Source organism: Theropithecus gelada, chromosome 14, assembly GCF_003255815.1.
Source record: "Theropithecus gelada isolate Dixy chromosome 14, Tgel_1.0, whole genome shotgun sequence".
Classification (NCBI taxonomy): domain Eukaryota; kingdom Metazoa; phylum Chordata; class Mammalia; order Primates; family Cercopithecidae; genus Theropithecus; species Theropithecus gelada.
The window spans coordinates 12,628,875-12,649,072 of NC_037682.1; the positions used below are offsets into that span (position 1 = coordinate 12,628,875).

The window sequence follows — 20,198 nt, forward strand, 5'->3', positions numbered from 1 at the left end:
CCAGATTTCTTCAAACCCACCCCAGCTCCCTGCATACTGCTGTGATTTCCCTTCGCAATGCTTCATTAGAGCACAGGCCTGGCCCTTGCTAGTGGGGTGATCAAACTGGGGCCACAGGAGCCAGACTGCCTGGGTTCAAAGTCTTGCTCTACAAATGATGAGCTGATTGGCCTTGGGCAATGGTCTCCATCTCTCTGGGCTTTGGTTTTCTCATTATAAACTGGGGGTAAGTGTGGCCCCTAACTCTTAGGCCTTGCTGCAGGTCACATGAGTTAGTGTGAGTAAAGCATCAGCAGTTAGTTAGAGAATATGAGCCATCATTTTCATTGATCCTCCTCCAAGCACTATAGTGTGTAACTGACTTTTTTTTTTTTTTTTTTTTTTTGAGATGGAATCTGGCTCTGTCACCCAGACTGGAGTGCAGTGGTGCAATCTCAGCTCACTGCAGCCTCCGCCTCCCAGGTTCAAGTGATTCTCCTGTCTCAGCCTTCCGAGTGCTGGGACTACAGGTGTGCACCACCATGCCCCGCTAATTTTTGTATTTTTAGTAAAGACAGGGTTTCACCATATTGGTCAGGCTGGTCTCGAACTCCTGACCTCAGGTGATCCACCAGCATCAGCCTCTCAAAGTGCTGGGATTACAGGCATAAGCCACTACACCCAGCCTGTGTAACTGACTTTGATGGACGGTTTGGGAAGAGCAGAGGGGGATTACAGATTTACAGGTTAGCACCTCTTGTCCGTCCCCACCCCAGGAAGCATCTCAGCAGCCTGCCATCTCCTCTGGCCTTGGCCTGTTGCCATTTCTTGCGGGCTGCTCACTTCCCACCTCTCTGGACCCTTCTCCCAACTGTCCTCTAAGTTCCACGCCTCCCGCTCGCCTCTCATCCACCAGAAGAAGATGCAAAATTGGTTTTACAGGGCATCTGCATTCTGGTCTCAGCTGCTGTCATTACAGAAAAGGCTCTAAGACAATGACACCCAGTGAGGCCAAGACAGTCCCCTCAGAGAAGTCTGGGAAATCTGCAAGGGCATTTTTCTTTGTCAAAATGGGAGACAGAGACCTGTTTATATAGAAACACAAAATAAATAATTTTTGCATGCTTTCAACATACACAGAATTTTCTAGGAACATGACTATTGTGTACACAAAGAGAAGATTGTCCTTTGTTTTGTTTGGAATTTGGCCAAGACTCATTGCCCATTTCATGTCACTGGCAACAACACCGCTTGTGGGGTCTGAATCACCATCACAACTACCTGTGTCCATCTGCCTTGTGGCCACCATGGTCCCTGTGGCCCCACCTCTAGGAGCAAGTGTGGGGCCACCTCATCTCCTGCTGTAGTCAGCCTGCAGGTTTTCTTTTTCTTTTATTTATTTATTTATTTATTTATTTATTTATTTATTTATTTATATATTTTTGAGACAGCGTCTCACTCTGTTGCCCAGGCTGGAATGCAGTGGCACGATCTTGGCTCACTGCAACCTCCACTTCCCAGGTTCCAGCGATTCTCCTGCCTCAGCCTCCCAGGTAGCTGGAATTACAGGCGCCCACCACCACGCCTGGCTAATTTTTGTAGTTTTAGTAGAGACGGGATTTCACCATGTTGGCCAGGCTGCTCTCGAACTCCTAACCTCAGGTGATCCACCTACCTCAGCCTTCCAAAGTGCTAGGATTATAGGAATGAGCCACCACGCCCAGCCTGCCTGCAGATTTTCATCCTGAAATTGATATTATTTTATTAGAAATTACCCTCCTTTTATTTCTCCTTCATATTATAGTTAGGATATCATTGTTTTTTTTTAAAGCATGTGTGAGGGTAGGTTAGTTTATTTATGAATTTCATTTCAGCTTGGTGAAGGGAACATTACAAAATATTTGTAATTGGGGGGCAGGGGTTGGGTCTGACTTCTCTACCTTTGCATAATTCAAGAAATCCATTTCTGAACTCTCAGCAACTGGGACTGATTTGCTTCTGAGATGAAGTGCCCCGAGGTGCAGGCCGTTGCTGCCCTCTAGTCTTTGCAGTCGCTTTTTCCTCTTCCCTGTGAGTGTTCTGGGTTCATGACCCCATTTCTAATCTCTTGCTCCCAGGCCTCTCCCCTGGACCTGTCCTCCACCGAGTGGCCCCAGGAGACACTCCCAGCATATCAACACTTCTCAGCTTGAAACACTCATGTGGTCCACATCCCCCATGATTTACATTTGTCCCTTGAGCTATGTGCAGGACAAAGCCTCAGCTCAGCTCACTCCTCCTCTCTCATTTTGCATCCAGCCTCTGCTCCTTTGCCCATGCTGTTCCCTCTGTCTGGAATGCTGCATCACCACCCCACACCCCTGCACCCTCACCACCCCGCACCTCTGCACCCTCACCACCCCTCACCCCCTGCACCCTCACCACCCCGCACCCCCCTGCATTCTCACCACCCCTCACCCCCTGCACCCTCACCACCCCACAACCCCCTGCATTCTCACCATCCCTCACCCCTGCCTCCTCACCACCATGCACCCCCCTGTACCCTCACCTCCCTGCACCCCTGCACCCTCACCACCCCGCACCCCCTGCACCCTCACCTCCCTGCACTCCCTGCACCCTCACCACCCTGCACCCCCTGCACCTTCACCTCCATTTTTGACTGTCCCCAAGGACTTCTAATTCTTCTCTTCATTAGAAACTCAGTCCTGAAGTTCCTGGTGTCTTGAAGATGTCTCTAGAAAATCAGCTTCTAGGCCAGGCAAGGTGGCTCACACCTGTAATCCCAGCACTTTGGGAGGCCGAGGCGGGTGGACCACCTGAAGTCAGGAGTTCAAGACCAGGCTGGCCAACGTGGTGAAACCCTGTCTCTACAAAAATACAAAAATTAGCCAGGTGTGGTAGTGTGCGCCTGTAATCCCAGCTACTCAGGAGTCTGAGATGGAAGAATCGCTTGAACCTGGGAGGCAGAGGTTGCAGTGAGCTGACCGAGATCATGCCATTGCACTCCAGCCTGAGCAACAGAGTAAGACTGTCTCAAAAAAAAAAAAAAAAAAAGAAAGAAAAGAAAAGAAAAAATCAGCTTCCACCTGGGCGTGAAGTTGGGCAGAGGAGAAGGGGCCACTGGGGTAGGGAAGAGACAGATGTTGGATTTTAGAGGATCCAATAAAGGACGCTCCTCTTCGCCACCTAAGTTTGAAAGCGACTGAGAGAGACACACAACAGTTAGACAGAGAGAGATCAAAATATTTTCCTGTGACTTAAGAGCAATGGCCAAGTTGGCTTCCTGCTATCCTACCCTTGAACTTGACATTCACCCACTGAAAATGCCCAGTCCCTGGCTCAGTGGGGATACCAGAGGCTAACTGCCAGGCAGCAACAGACCAATAAAGGCTTTCAAAAGAGATGGCGCGCTGGGCTGGGCATGCCCAGGAGCTCCTCCCAGGTTTGGCCATCAGGTAAGTCACTTCTCCACAGGGGAGAAGGAGGGAGTGAGCACATGGCGTTGCTGTAATTCAATGGACACTTCCCCACGGACACCATGATGTCGGGGAGGGAGGGGAGGAAGGAAAGGCGGTGCTCAGAGGGGAGGAAAGCTGTGACCCGAGATGCCATTGCCTGGTTAATATTTTTGGCAAGTCCTGGATGGGGCAGGAGCTGGAAGAGGAAGCTGAGGCCACAGGAAACCATCAGAGCCCGGGACTATGCCAAGAACTTACCTACTTTAAAATAACCTTTGACTGGATGCGATCGCTCACATCTGTAACCCCAACACGTTGGGAGGCCAAGGCAGGCAGATCGCTTAATGTCAGGAGTTCGAGACCAGCCTGACCAGCATAGTGAAACTCTGTCTCTACTAAAAATGCAAAACCTAGCTGGGCGTGGTTTTGTTGTTGTCTCAGCTACTCGGGAGGCTAAGGCAGGAGAATGGCTTGAACCCAAGAGGTGGAGGTTGCAGTGAGCCAAGATTTCACCACTGAACTCCAGCTTGGGTGACAGAGCGAGACTGCATCTCAAAAACAGTAAAATAAAATAAAAACTTTTATTATCAGCAAAGCTGTGTAGGGGTGGAAAGGTGTGCTACCTTGCCTCATTCATCATAAAGGTCATGGCTGCCACTCCTATAACAAAGGACTGGTTAACAAGAGGAAAGCATAACAATTTTTTTTTTTTTTTTTTTTTTTTTTGAGACAAAGTCTCGCTCTGTCACCCAGGCTGGAGTGCAGTGGCACGATCTCCTCTCACTGCAAGCTCCGCCTCCCAGGTTCGTGTTATTCTCCTACCTCAGCCTCGTGAGTAGCTGGGACTACAGGTGCCCGCCACCACGCCCGGCTAATTTTTTGTATTTTTAGTAGAGATGGGGTTTCACCATGTTAGCCAGGATGGTCTGGATCTCCTGACTTCGTGATCCACCAGCCTCGGCCTTCCAAAGTGCTGGGATTACAGGGGTGAGCCACCGCACCCGGCTGCAACAAATTTATTTAATCAAAGTTTTACAAGGCACAGGAACCTCAGAATGAAGACCCAAAGATCCAGGGAAACCTGTCTATTTTTATGCTTCGATTCTATGCGAAGCAGACAGCCGTGTAGAAAGGTGATTGGACAAAAGAGCGTGATTCATGGGAATAGACTGAGTGGGGACACCCAGCAAGGCCCGTCTATTGAGATACCTCTTGGCCTCTCTGTGCAGGGGAGAAGGGAGAGTGACCCTTTCTAGGTTCTATGGCTTGCTTTAGGGAAGAGGGGTTCTAGTTTCTATGACTGGGGGAAAAGAATTCTGGTGTCTATGGCTTCCTCTGGGGGCGAAACAGGGGCAGGAGACAGGAGGGTGGGAGAATGTCAGAGAGAGACTTGGCTTTTGAGATCTTCCAATTTCCTTTAGTCCAAAGTACTCAGGCTGCCATAGCACCATACTTTGCAGTATCGTTCTCTGAGCCCCAGCAGCTGTGCATGTACATTGTACAAAGTCGGAACTTGCCAATGAGCAAAACCAAGAAAACAAAACCACTCTATTCCTACCACCCAGGGAGTATCCTCATTTTCTGTCCTCTCATATCTCTTAAAGTTTGTTTTTTTTTAAAAGACGGAATCTTCTCTGTCATCCAGCCTGGAGTACAATGGCGCGATTCTGGCTCACTGAAACCTCCACCTCCCAGGCTCAAGCAATTCTCCTGCCTCAGCCTCCCAAGTAGCTGGGATTACAAGCACATGCCACCACGCCCAGCTAACTTTTGTATTTTCTTAAACTGATAAGAACAGATACTACACTTGATCTTAGCCAAAAGGCCAAGAAGCGATTTTTTTTGGTATTTTTTCAGTAGAGACGGGTTTCACTATGTTGGTCAGGCTGGTCTCCAACTCTTGACCTCAACTGATCAGCCCGCCTCGGCCTCCCAAAGTGCTGGAATTACAGGCATGAGCCACTGTGCCTGGCCCTGAATCTCTTTTTATGCCTATGTAATTTTTTTTTTTTCTTTCAGAAGCAGGGTCTCACTATGTTGCCCAGGCTAGTCTCAAACTCCCGGGCTCAAGCGATCTGCCTGCCTCAGCTTTCCAAAATGTTGGGATGACAGGCATGAGCCTCGGCGCCCAGTCCTGCATATGTAATTTTTTGTGTTTTGTTTGATTGTTTGTTTTGAGACAGAGTTTCACTCTGTTGCCCAGGCTAGAGTGCAGTGGCGCGATCTTGACTCACTGAAACCTCTGCTTCCCAGGTTCCAGTGATTCTCCTGCCTCAGCCTCCCTAGTAGCTGGGACTACAGGCTCCCGCCATCATGCCCAGCTAATTTTTGTATTTTAGTAGAGACGGGATTTTACCGTGTTGGCCAAGCTGGTCTTGAACTGCTGACCTCAAGTAATCCACCCGCCTCAGCCTCCCAGAGTACTGGGATTACAGGTGTGAGCCCCTGCACCTAGCCATATGCAATTTTTTAAATCAAAATGAGATCATGCTGTCCTTGTCAGTTATCTCAGCCTCTCCCTGTCAATACATCTCCATCTTATCTAATGCTCAGCCCACATTCAAATTCTCTCATTGCTCCCAAAATGTCCTGTATGCTGGCTCCTGAAAACGGGAGTGCAGTCAAGGACTCTGCAAAGCCTCTGGTTGGATGCCCTTAAGTCTCTTTTAGTCCGGCAAGTCCTTTTCTATGACAATGACATGTCATAAAACTGGACTAGTAGTTTGCAAAATGCCTCACCTTCAGGGTTTATTGTGTTGTTTTTCTCTTGTTTCATTCATTCCTTAGCCTCCTGTATTTCTGGTAAACTGGCAATTATTGGACCCATGTTATTAGGCATTTTGGGTAAAAAGACACCGTGGGTGATGGTGGTATGCGATGCTGCGTGACACCAGAAGCACCCTCACATCAGGAGTGATACTGAGCTAGGGAGATGGTTTCCTACAGGACTGGATTGGAGGCCTTCCTGGCTGGAAGGCCCCTGTGAGCTCCTTGCTCTTATTTTACAGACATGGAAACGGAGGACCCGAGAGCAGCCTTCTGGAGCACAAGCCTTTGCAGTTTATAGAGGGTTTTCTTGAACCTGCAGGGGCTTCTCCACAGGCCCAAGATGCAGGAGTTTTTATTTCTTTTTTTTTTTTTTTTTTGAGATGGAGTTTCGCTCTTATTGCCCAGGCCGGAGTACAATGGTGCGATCTTGGCTCACAGAAACCTCCGCCTCCAGGGTTCAAGCGATTCTCCTGCCTCAGCCTCCTGAGTAGCTGGGATTACAAGCATACATCACCACACCCAGCTAATTTTGTATTTTTAGTAGAGATGGCGTTTCTCCATGTTGGTCAGGCTGGTCTCGAACACCCAACCTCAGGTGATCCGCCCACCTCGGCCTCCCAAAGTGTTGGGATTACAGGCGTGAGCCACTGCGCCTGGCCAAGGAGTTTTGATTTCTCTGTTAAGGAAACTGACACTCCTAGGGGTGAAGGGACCAGAGCTGGGACATGCTTTCCATTTCCCCTGTGCCAGGCCCCGGGCCTCTGCCTGACCTTCTGCATCAGGAGAGGCCTAGTGTATCTGGCTCTTGGGTGCTCAGGGCGTGCTGTGGCTCCAGGGAAGCCCAGCACCTGTCCTTGCCTTTCAGAGGGATGGGCCTTCACTCTGGGCCAGGGGGCCGGGAGGGGACACAGCTGTCTGGGCCTCCGAATCTGCTGGCTCAGCAGGTCTCATGTTTCCCTCTGAGAGGGATGCAGCCTTTTTGCAGGCAGCAGAGGACACAGTGGGAGGCTCTGGGGCTCTGAAGGTGGCCCCAGCTTTGTCTGTCCTGCTGCTCCCTGGTTCTGCTTCCTGACTCGGGAGTACACTGAGTCTTAGAGAGCCTGGAAGGCAACTAGCCCTGGACACACAGCCAGATATGGCAGAGCTGGTTGTGCCCAAGCGATATGGCTTGACTTCACTCGCAACCCAGGGCAGCTTCCATTATGTCCCAGCCCCGCAAACCAACCTGGGGGAGGTCCCCTCTGGCCAACTCTGTGTTGTGTGACGTTGGCCAAGTCATTTGACCTCTCTTAATCTCAATTCCATTATCCAAAATAGTGATAAAACTCACTGGTTGGTTTGTTGAGGGAGGTAAATACATGTAGAGTACTTAATAACAGAAACTCATGCTTATATGATGCTTACTATGTGCCAGGCACTGTTCTATGCGTTACACAAAGATTTATTTCATTTGTACAACAGAGGTAGGTACTATTATTATCATTCTTATTTTACAGATTAGGATCCTGAGGCCCAGAGAAGTTAAGCAACCTATCCAAGTTCACACAGCATGTAAGTGGTGGAGCTGGGCTTCAAATTCAGCAGGTAGTCTGGTTTCAAAAGAAAGTAATGTTTGTGGGGCCAGGCATGGTGGCTCATGTCTGTAATCCCAGTGCTTTGGGAGGCTGAGGCAGGAGGATCACTTGAGGGCTGAAATTTGAGACCAGCCTGGGCAACACAGCAAGACCCTGTCTCTAGAAAAAATTAAAAAATTAGCTAGGCTCGGTGGCACACACCTGTAATCTCAGCTAATTGGGGGACTGAGGTGGGAGGATCCCTTGAGCCCAGGAGCCCAAGGCTGCAATGAGCTACGATCATATCCCTGCCCTCCAGCCTGGGAGACAGAGTGATGAGACCCTGTCTCAATTTTTTTTTCTTTGAAAACGGTGCTTCTATGTCCAGGCACGGAGGCTCATGCTTGTAATCTCAGCATTTGGGAGGCTGAGGCAGGTGGATTACTTAACGTCAGGAGTTCAAGACCAGCCTGGCCAACATGGCAAAACTCCATCTCTACTAAAAATACAAAAATCAGCCAGGGCTGTGTGCAGTGGCTCACGTCTGTAACTCTACCATTTTGGGAGGTCAAGGCAGGTGGATCACCTGAGGTCAGGAGTTCAAGACCAGCCTGGCCAACGTGATGAAACTTTGTCTCCACTAAAAATACAAAAATTAGCCAGGTGGTGGTGGCAGGTGCCTGCAATCCCAGCTACTTGGGAGGCTGAGGCAGGAGAATCGCTTGAACCCAGGAGGCAGAGGGTGCAGTAAGCCGAGACTGCACCACTGCACTCCAGCCTGGGCCACAGAGTGAGACTGTCTCAAAAAAAAAAAAAAAAAAAAAAGTAGCTTGTAATAGACTATGACCTGGCCATAACCCTTGGAAAGGCTAGATGCTATCACAGGTCCCAAAAGGGAAATGTTCTCTGTCCACTCACTCTCCTCTATTGTGCTAGGCCCATTAAGTTCTCTGAGGTCAAAGGGCTGATATGTCTGTGCACAGCACAGTTTGAAAAGGCGTATTAGGTAACTAATGCTGTGATAATGCTGCACAGCGCCCTCAAAGCTCAGTGGCTTAAATGAGCAATCATCTATTCTCAGGCCCACAGGCCTGTAACTTGGTCGGACTTAGCTGTGTGGCTCTGCTGCAGACAGTAGGTCCAGCTCAGCCCAGCTGCATGTCTTACCCTGGGGCCCAATAATAGTCAAGGATCTCCAGAGAAACAGAACCGATAGCGTGTATGTGTATACAGATGAGGAGATTTATTACGAAAATTGGTTCATGTGATGATAGAGGCCAAGAAGTCCCGTGATCTGCCGTCTGTAAGCTGAGGACCAGAAAAGCCAGTCATATATATCATTCAGTATGAATCTGAAGGTCCAAGAGCCAGGAGCACATGGACATCCCAGCTCAAGAAGACAGAGACAGACTTCTCCCTTCCTCTGCATTTCTGTTGTATTCAGACACTTAATGAACTGGGTGCTGCCCACCTCTTTTGGCGAGAACAACCTTCTTCTTCTTCTTCTTTTTTTTTTTTTAAATGGAGTCTCACTCTGTCACCCAGGCTAGAGTGCAGTGGTGCGATCTTGGCTCACTGCAACCTTTGCCTCCCAGGTTCAAGCGATTATCCTGCATCAGCCTCCGGAGTAGCTGGGATTGCAGGTGTGCACCACCACACCCTGCTAATTTTTGTATTTTTAGTAGAGATGGGTTTTTGCCATGTTGGCCAGGCTAGTCTCCAACTCCTGACCTCAGGTGATCCACCTGCCTCAACCTCCCAAAGTGCTGTGGTTACAGGTATGAGCCACCGCGCCTGGCCTAAGAGCAACCTTCTTTACTCAGTCCATTGATTAAAATGCTGTTCTTTTCCAGAAACACTCTCACAGACACGCCCAGAAATAATACCAGCTATCTGGATACCCTTAGCCCAGTGAAGCTGATCCATAAAATTAACCATCACAGGGTCAGACTGAAGGGGCTGCAGCAGCCATCTGGGAGGTATTTATTCTTCCAGTGGCTACAGCAAAAGCACAAGGAACCAGGAAAGCTAGTTTCAGCTTCTGTTCACCTCTGAACAGCAAGTCCTGGCAAGTCACATGATCAAGCTCAAAATTTAGAAGAAGAGAGTACACTCCACCCACCAGGAGGCCATGGTTGATGGATAAAATGCTGAACACCACTACGGGGTAATAAAGAATTGGGATCGGGGCCGGGCGCGGTGGCTCAAGCCTGTAATCCCAGCACTTTGGGAGGCCGAGACGGGTGGATCACGAGGTCAGGAGATCGAGACCATCCTGGCTAACCCGGTGAAACCCCGTCTCTACTAAAAAATACAAAAAACTAGCCGGGCGAGGTGGCGGCGCCTGTAGTCCCAGCTACTCGGGAGGCTGAGGCAGGAGAATGGCGGGAACCCGGGAGGCGGAGCTTGCAGTGAGCTGAGATCCGGCCACTGCACTCCAGCCTGGGTGACAGAGCGAGACTCCGTCTCAAAAAAANAGCCACTGTGCCCGGCCTTAACTTGCTATAATTTTTTATTGAACATAAATAGGCCCACCTACATACAGGACATACAAATAAGACAGTTTTAAAAAAATGGGATCGGCCGGGCGCGGTGGCTCAAGCCTGTAATCCCAGCACTTTGGGAGGCCGAGACGGGCGGATCACGAGGTCAGGAGATCGAGACCATCCTGGCTAACACCGTGAAACCCCGTCTCTACTAAAAATACAAAAAACTAGCCGGGCGAGGTGGCCGGCGCCTGTAGTCCCAGCTACTTGGGAGGCTGAGGCAGGAGAATGGCGTAAACCCGGGAGGCGGAGCTTGCAGTGAGCTGAGATTGGGCCACTGCACTCCAGCCCGGGCTACCGAGCCAGACTCCGTCTCAAAAAAAAAAAAAAAAAAAAAAGAACTCAAACTTTCACAGAAAGGAAAGGCCCAGGGCTGGGCAACCCAGCCTGTGGCCAGATATCAGTCTGGGAAATCTCTAGAAGCCAAGGGAGGCTCCAAGCTTCTTCCAGTTTTGGAAGCTCCTGGGTTTTTTTTGTTTTTTTTTTTTTTTGATGGAGTCTCATGCTCTCGCCCAGGTTGGAGTGTAATGGCACAATCTTGGCTCACGGCAACCTCCTCCTCCCAGGTTCAAGGGATTCTCTTGCCTCACCCTCCTGAGTAGTTGGGACTACAGGTGCGCACCACCACACCCGGCTAATTTTTGTATTTTTTGTAGAGACGGGGTTTCACCATGTTGGCCAGGATGGTCTCAATCTTCTGACGTCGTGATCCGCCCACCTCGGCCTCCCAAAGTGCTGGGATTACAGGCGTGAGCCCCCGGCCAATCCTGTTTTTTTAAAAAAAATCAAGACATGCTAATACCACTTACAATGATTGTGACATATTTTAGATGTTTACATTTAACAAATTAATGCTTTTAGCATACACACAAATTGCCAAGCAATATAATTATGCTATTCACAAGAAAAGTATAGGATTTATTTGAATTATTAATTGCCGGTACACTTCGGGCAGTGGGCCACAGGTATGAAGCTTCCCAATGAATGCTGTCATCAGTTGGGCCAGGTTCCCTGTCACTGAGCAGGCAAACTCCTTTGGAGACAATGCCCAAGGTCTAACCCTGAGGCACTCACTGCACATTAGAAATACCTGGGAAGGGCCAGGCACGATGGTTCGGCCCATAATCCCAGCACTTTGGGAGGCCGAGACGGGCAGATCACCTGAGGTCAGGAGTTTGAGATCAGCCTGGTTAACATGGGAAACCCTGTCTCTACTAAAAATACAAAAATTAGCCGGGTGTGGTGGCAGGCGCCTGTAATTCCAGCTACTCAGGAGGCTCAGGCATAAGAATCGCTTGAACCAAGGAGGTGGAGGTTGCCGTGGACTGAGATCACGCCACTGCACTCCAGCCTGGGCGATAGAGCAAGACCCTGTCTTAAAAAAACAAAAGTCTGGGAAGTTTTTAAAAATGCTGAGGCCTGGGCTTCACCCACAAAGTTTCTGATTTGATAGGGCCAGGGTGGTTCCTAGGCATCAATATTTTTTCAAAAATTTCCTGTGAATTCTGATGGGCAGTCAGGGTTAAGAATGATTGGAGTCCAGGTGCAGTGGCTCACGCCTGTAATCCCAGCACTTTGGAAGGCCCACGCAAGCGGATCACAAGGTCAGGAGATTTTGGCTAACACAGTGAAATCCCGTCTGTACTAAATATACAAAAAATTACCCAGGAGTGGTGGCGTGTGCCTGTAGTCCCAGCTACGCTGGAGGCTGAGGCAGGAGAATTGCTTGAACCCAGGAGGCGGAGGTTGCAGTCAGCCAAGATCGCACCACTGCACTCCAGCCTGGGTGACACAGCAAGCTCCGTCTTAAAAAAAAAAAAAAGAATTATTGGATTATGGGATGGGTAGGTGTAAGCCAATTTGGGTTAACGAGATGAGACGTAAAGGGAGGCGGCTTACTTGCGGCTTTTGGGAAGGCCTCTTCCTCATTCTGGAAAGCAGGCCCTGGAAAGGTCAGTCTCTCTCCTGTTGGACAGGAATCGGAAGCATTCCGTCCGGCTGTTCCTGGTGGCCATCTCGCAGCCATGAGGGAACCCTGCGTGAAAAAGAGTCAGAGAAACAGCCAGAGCTTTGATCCCACCATACTCAGCTGAGGCTTACTAACCTGCGGTTGTGTGAGCCAGTAGAATCTCCTCTTGCTTAAGCCAGTTTGGGTCTTGTTTCTGTTGCTTGCTCCTGCACACGTCTAATAACGAAAGCACTTGTGAGGATTGAGTGAGACATTGTGTGTGGAGTGCTCGGCACAGGGCCTGGCACTTGTGAGTGCCCCGTAAATGTTAGCTACAACTTGTCACCCCCACAGAGGGAGTGCACAGAGCAAAGGGAGTGCCCTGGCAAAGGTAGTCTGAGGCGTGCTGTGTCGCAGAACCTAGACCCATGGCCTGGGTTCTTGATACATTTCTTTTCTAGCGGGTACTTGATAAATTTCTGCCCAATGGGATGGATGCTTTGTGCTTTCATTGCCCTTTGCTCAGTGCACTGATCTCTGCCAGATGCAAAGAGGAAGTAATCTGATGATCTGATTATGGTAATATGGTCCCTTGTACCAGCAACTCTGAGGCTTAAGCCACAGGGGCAGATTTGTGTGAGTAAGAGGCTTACCACCCAAAGGGTGAAACAGCCAGGCAGACGGGGGAGCGGTTAATTAAACAGAGGCTTACTAAGTGCCTACTATGTGCTGGGCATTGCACCTGAGGAAGCTCCAGGGTCTTTGCCCCCAACAGAAGGCTTGAGGAATCTTTGAGGAGGGGAGAAGCACCCTGTCCCTTACCCTGTGTCATCTTCCATATACCTCGGCTAATATAATGGAGGTCAACACCCCCAGAGGAAGTCCGAGGCTTCACCCCTGAGCTGAAGCACTGGACAGACAGACTGACAGACATAGCCGAGGTGTTGCAGGAACACACAGAGCTCACTGCCATCCAGCAAGCCTTCTCCTCTCCCAAGGCCTCCCCATGCCTCTGTGATGTGGGGAACAGGGAAGGAAGGCTACTCTTCCATGTACAGTGCTTTTTAAAAGAACGATGATTTTTGCACCAGGCAATACAGTCCCATGGTCCAAACATCAAAACAGGATGAAAAAGCAGGGACTGGGCCAGGCTTGGTGTCTCATGCCTGTAATCCCAGCACTTTGGGAGGCCAAGGTGGGTGGGTCACGAGGTCAGGAGATCGAGACCATCCTGGCTAACATGTTGAAACCCCGTCTCTACTAAAATACAAAAAAAAAAAAAAAAAAAAGCTAGGCATCGTGGCACGTGCCCGTAGTCCCAGCTACTCCGGAGGCTGAGGCAGGGGAATTGCTTGAACCCAGGGGGCAGAGGTTGCAGTGAGCGGAGGCTGAGATCGCGCCAGTACACTCCAGCCTGGTGACATAGCGAGACTCCGTCTCAATAAATAAAAAAAAAAAAGCAGGGCCTGTGAAGTCTTGTTTCCATCCCGTCCTGTTTGCTTGTCTCCCGTCTCTAAGATGACCCCCTTTTCCGTTCCTTGGAAGTCCCTGTCTTAGAACTGCTGCTGTTGCGGTCTGCTCTGCACTGGTTGTTAAATATTTTGATTATCACCCTGACTTCCCGCGTCTCTGAGACAAAGAACAAGGACATGCAAAAATAGATTTTTTTCTTGCCTCCTGCCATAGGCTGGATGTTTGTGTCTCCTCTGTTCCTCACATGCCTACGTTCCTATCCCCCAAATTCCTGTGGTGTAATCTCCACCCTCCGTGTGATGGTATTGGGAGGAGGGGACTCTGGGAGGTAAGTGGGTCATGGGAGTGTAGCCCTCATGAATGGGATCTGTGTCCTTATAAAAGGGACCCCAGAGAGCTCTCTGGTCCTCTTCCTGCCATGTGAGGACACAGTGGCAAGTTGGCAGTCTGCAACCCAGAAGGGGCCCTCACCAGATCCAACCATGCTGGCACATGGTCTTGAACTTTCAGCTTCCAGAACTTTGAGAACTACATTTCTATAGTTTCCAAGCCACCCAGTTGATAGTATTCTGTTATAGCATCTCAAACTGATGATGATAACGCCCTTCTTTCTCACACAGAAGTAACATTATAAACACACTGTTCTGTATCTGGCCTTTTTTATTAAACTATCCCAGGGGTCCTTCCCTATCAGTATAAGAAGCTCTTTTGTTTTTGTTTGTTTGTTTGTTTGTTTTTCAGTTGAATAGTGTTCCTTCCATACTTTGTTTAATCAGACCCTGGTAAAATGCACACTTAATACTGTTTCCAATCTTTTTTTTTTTTTTTTTTTTTTTTTTGAGACAAGTTCTCGCTGTGACACCCACCCAGGCTAAAGAAGTAGCACAATCATGGCTTGTTGCAACCTCGACCTCCCAGGCTCAAGCAATCCTCCCACCTCAGCCTCCCGAGTAGCTGGGACAACAGGCATGCGCCACCATGCCTGGCTAATTTCTTTTTTTCATAGAGACGGGGCCTATGTTTCCCAGGTTGGTCTCGAACTCCTGGGCTCAAGCAATCCTTCTGCCTCAGCCTCCCAAAGTGCCTGCACCCGGCTCCAATCTTTTCTTTTTTTTTTGAAATGGAGTTTCACTCTTGTTGCCCAGGCTGCAGTGCAGTGGCACGATCTGGGCTCACTGTAGCGTCCGCCTCCCAGGTTCAAGTGTTTCTCCTGCCTCAGCCTCCCAGGTAGCTGGGATTACAGGCACACACCACCAGGCCAGGCTAATTTTTGTATATCTAGTAGAGATGGGGTTTCGCCATGTTGGCCAGGCTGGTCTCGAACTCCTCACTTCAAGTGATCCACCCGCCTCGGCCTCTCAAAATGCTGGGATTACAAGCATGAGCCAACACGCCCGGCCTCCAGTCTTTCGTTATTAAAAGCCATGCTACCGTGAATTACCTGGTACATCATCCTTGCTCAGCTCTACCTATAAGAATAAAATGTAGACTCAGGACTGCTGACTCAGAGGGCAAATGCATTTACAACTTTGATAAATATTGCGGAATTGCCCTCCGTAGGGAATATAACACATTGAATTCCCACCGGCAACATACGAAGGTTTATTTTTCTTAAGGGAACCAAATAAAATACTTTTCTTATTGAAAACAAAAACATAGTCCTCATGGAGGACTGGGAAATACAATCACAGAGCAGAAAGTAAAAATTACTCAGAATCAGAATGTGTGGAGACCTCCCAGATTTGCAATCTGGCATATTTCCCTCAAGTCTTGATTCATACCCTGCATACTGTTCCAGAACCCGATTTATTCACTCCACCAATATTTTGTGAACAGCGTTGTCTCATGTCTGTAAATATTTTTTCATTATACCTTCAGAGCGACAACGGAACAGAGATATTAATTAAGCAATGGACCCGGGTTGAAATCTCGGCTCCATTGCTGTCTATCTGTGCAATGTTGGGCAAATTATGTAAGTATTCCAGGCTTCAATTTCTTCTTTGTGAAATGAGGATCATAAAAGCACCTACCTGTAGAATTATTGTGAGAGTTGAGTGCATCAGAACACATGAAACAAGCAAACAGAGCTTGGCACAGTAAACACTATAAATGTGGCCGGGGGCGGTGACCCACGCCTGTAATCCCAGCACTTTGGGAGGCCCAGGTAGGTAGATCACCTGAGATCAGGAGTTTCAGATCAGCCTGGCCAACATGGTGAAACCCCATCTCCACTAAAAATACAAAAATTCGCCAGGCGTGGTGGTGGGCGCCTGTAATCTCATATACTGTGGAGGCTGAGGCAGGAAAATCGCTTGAACCCGGGAAGCACAGGTTGCAGTGAGCCAAGATTGCACCATGCACTCCAGCCTGGGTAACAAGAGCAAGACTCCATCTAAACACACACACACACACATCCCCACACACACACCCATCCACCCACACACACACCCATCCACCCCCCCACACACACAATAAATGTTAGCCGATGCTGCATCATTTTTGACTGCCTGGTATTTCCTTGGATGGACACGCCATAGTTTGTTGGATAAATTCCTCGTCGCTAGACATTTAGGTTATTTCTGTGTTTTCGGCAATACTTCGATGATGCAGCCTGGTGGATATAGCTTTATCCCAATCCCTTGTTTACCTCTGCTGAGGGAGGTGAGGGGACAAGTGTGGCCCGTCCCTCATGGCTGCTCAGGGTCTACCTTGATGTGCTCCTTTGGAACTCTCTGGAGTTGGTTTTCACACCCCTTTTCCTCTGGATTTTCCTTCCTTCCTGCAGGCTCGAGAGGCAGGGTCTGGGCTTTCTGGTGCCTCTCTCAGCCCTACCACCTGTGTCAACTGGGTCGCTTCTCTTGTCTAAGAGAAGGCCAGAGCCTTAAAGCCATCAGTCTACCAATGAATGGATTTTACACATGTGGTCCAGCCATACAATGGAATATTATTCAGCAGTAAACAGGAATGAAGTCCTGATGCATGCTATGACATGGATGAAGTTTGACAATATTATGCCAAGTGGAAGAATACAAAAGAGCAAAAATGAAACACAAAAAGACCAGATCTTGTAGGATTCCATTCATATGAAATGCCCGCAATAGGCGAATACATAGAGATAGAAAGTAGGTTAGGGTTGCCAAGGGCTAGGTGGAGGGGAAATGGGCAGTGACTGCTCATCACTACAGGGTTGCTTTTTTTTTCTTTTTTTTTTCTTCTTTTTTTTTTTTTTGTTTTTTTTTGTTTGAGATGGCGCCCCATTCTGTCACCCAGGCTGGAGTACAGTGGCGTCTTCTCAACTCACTGCAACCTCCACCTCCCGGGTTCAAGAGATTCTCCTGCCTCAGCCTCCTGAGTAGCTGGGATTACAGGTGCGTGCCACCACGCCCGGCTAATTTTTTGTGTTTTTAGTAGAGATGGGGTTTCTCCATGTTAGTCAGGATGGTCTCAATCTCCTGACCTCGTGATCCACCAGCCTTAGTCTCCCAACGTGCTGGGATTACAGGCGTGAGCCACCGTGCCTGGCCACTACAGGGTTTCTTTATGGGGGGGTGGAATTTTCTGGAATCTGATGGTAATGGTTGTACAACCTTGTGAATATACTAACCCCCCACTGAATTATTTACTTCCAAGGGGTCAATTTTATCTAATAAATAAATAGCAAAAGGCAACTGAGTAGACCTAGGGTTGGGGGGACATGAGGAGCCACCACTGGTTTGTCACCCAGCAGAATAAAGTTTAATCTCTGTACTATGGCCTGCGAGGCCCTTTGCAAACCTTGCTGCTCATTAAAACCACCTGTGAAGCTTAAAAAAAAATCTCAGTTTCCAGGATGCTCCCAGACCAAGTAAACTTAGTGAATCCAAAGGGCATCCAGGGCTGGGAGCTAGCTCCCGCATGGTCTTAAAACAACAACAACAAAACAAATAAAACTAAATATCTGGCCTGAATGGGGAGGACCCCAAGGCCCAGAGAGGTGAGTGCATTTGCTTAGTAAATCATGGGCGGCCCCATTGTTACTGGAAAGGGGTCCCGATCCAGACCCCAAGAAAAGCTTTTTGGGCCTCATGCAAGAAAGAATTCGGGGTGAGTTCATACGGTAAAGTGAAGGCAAGTTTATTAAGAAAGTAAGCAAATAAAGTATGGTTACTCCATAGGCAGAGCAGTCCTGAGGGCTGCTGGTTAGCTATGTTTTTGGTTATTTCTTGCTTATATGCTAAACAAGGGTGGGTTATTCATGAGTTTTCCCGGAAAGGGGTGGGCAATTCCTGGAACTGAGGGTTCCTCCCACTTTTAGACCATATAGGGTAACTTCCTGATGTTGCCATGGCATTTGTAAACTGTGATGGCGCTGGTGGGAGTGTCTTCTAGTATGCTAATGCATTATAATTAGCATATAGTGAGCAATGAGGATGACCAGAGGTCACTTTCGTCGCCATCTTGGTTTTGGTGGGATTTGGCTGGCTTCTTTACTGCCTCTTGTTTTATCAGCAAGGTCTTTGTGACCTGTACCGTGTGCCGACCTAGCTCATCCTATGACTAAGAATGCCTCACCTCCTGGGAATGAAGCCCAGTGGGTCTCAGCCTCATTTTACACAGCCCCTATTCAAGATGGAGTTGCTCTGGTTCAAACACCTCTGACACTGCTAGGCAGACTCATTGCTTTGTTCACCAAAGCTTGGGCTCTGGAACCACGTGGGCCTGGGTTCAAATTCCAAATCTATCACTTTAACCTAATTGCCTAAACCTCTCTGGGCATCAGCTTCCTCATCCAGGTGAATAGTACCTGCTCTTCAGGGATCAGATGAGGCACCACATGCAAAGGGCTTCTCCTAGTGTCTGGCACATCATGAACCTTGTTTTAAGCATTTTATTAGCAATTTCTACTGCTTGGAGGGGAGTAAGGAGGCATGACTCTGACCCAATTTACCTGCCCCCACCATCTTTTTGAGAGAGGGCCTCACTGTCACCCAGGCTGGAGTTCAGTGACAGGATCCTAGCTCACTGTAGCCTCAGAACTCCTGGGCTCAGGCAATTCTACCGCCTCAGCCTCCTACAGGTGGGTGCCACCACACCCAGCTAATTTTTTAATTTTAATTTTTTGTAGAGATGGGGTCTCACTATGTTGCCCAGGCTGGTCTTGAAATCCTGGAATCAATCCATCCTCCTACCTTGGCCTCCCAAAGTGCTGGGATTGCAGGTATAAGCCACTGCACTTGGCTTCAATTTACTTGTCCTTTTATACCTTCAATAATCATAAGAATTTTTGAGCTCTTGACTATTCCAGGTACTCTACAGGGTACCACCCCCATAAGGCCAACACGGGGAGCAAGGTATGGGAAAATGGGTGTCTTGCTCTAGGTCCCCCGATTGAACCCTGAGTTCTCTTCTATATGGATGTATACAGGGGTGGGAGGTAGGAATAGGGCGGCCCAGCCTCTGTAACTCTCCGGGTGGTAGCTTCTCTGGGGTGGGAATCACTTCCTTTCTTTGTCCATAACACCAAGCATAAACCCTGGCACCTTAAAAGGAGCTCAAGCAGCCGAGTGCAGTGGCTCACGCCTGTAATCCCAGCACCTTGGGAGGCCGAGGCGGGTGGATCACTTGAGACCAGGAGTTTGAGACCAGCCTGGCCCAACATGGCGAAAACCCGTCTCTACTAAAAATACAAAAATTAGCCGGGCGTCGTGGCGCACATCTGTAATCCCAGCTACTCAGGAGACTGAGGCAGGAGAATCGCTTGAACTCTGGAGGCAGAGGTTGTGTTGAGCTGAGACTGTGCCACTGCATTCCAGCCTGGGCGAGAGTGAGATCCTGTCTCAAAAAATAAAAATAAAATAAAAAGGAGCTCAAGCAATGTTTGCGGAGCTCTGTCGGGGGTGTAGAGCAGCTCCGCTGCTGGCGAGAGGTCAGGCGCTGCAGCTGCAGTCCTCCGTGTGGCCACGAGGGGTCTCCACGCTCCACCGAATGGCTGGAGGGTCTCTCCTAAGGCTCGGCGGCAGGCCATGGCTAACCCGCAGCCCCTGGACACTGAGCACGAGGGTAACAGGGTGGGACGCCAGGCTCTGGCCTCCCGGGGTGCCATTCGTCCTCCCTGCTGTCCTCCTCTGGGGTCAGGTTACAGATCACCATGAGGTCCTGCCTCAGGCTGTCATAGCCTGTCAGGGGCTGGCGGCTTCATGAGGGCTGAATACCTACTGTGTGCTCCTTCTGCCTGCTCTGAGGCTGTCGTGGCCTGTCAGGGGCTGGCGGCTTCATGAGGGCTGAACACCTGCTGTGTGCTCCTTCTGCCTGCTCTGAGGCTGTCGTGGCCTGTCAGGGGCTGGGGGCTTCACGCTGGCTAAACACCTGCTGTGTGCTCCTCCTGCCTGCTCTGAGGCTGTCGTGGCCTTTAAGAGGCTGGGGGTGTGCTTCACTACTGTGTGCTCTTTCTGCCTGCTCCTTTTCTTTTTTTTTTTTTTTTTTTTTTTTTTTT

General features: G+C 49.2%; 1 pseudogene; it reads right to left on the reverse strand.

Moving 5' to 3' along the window:
* Window positions 1-5,136: 5,136 nt before the first annotated feature.
* LOC112607534 lies at window positions 5,137-5,274 on the reverse strand (annotated as a pseudogene).
* Window positions 5,275-20,198: the final 14,924 nt, after the last annotated feature.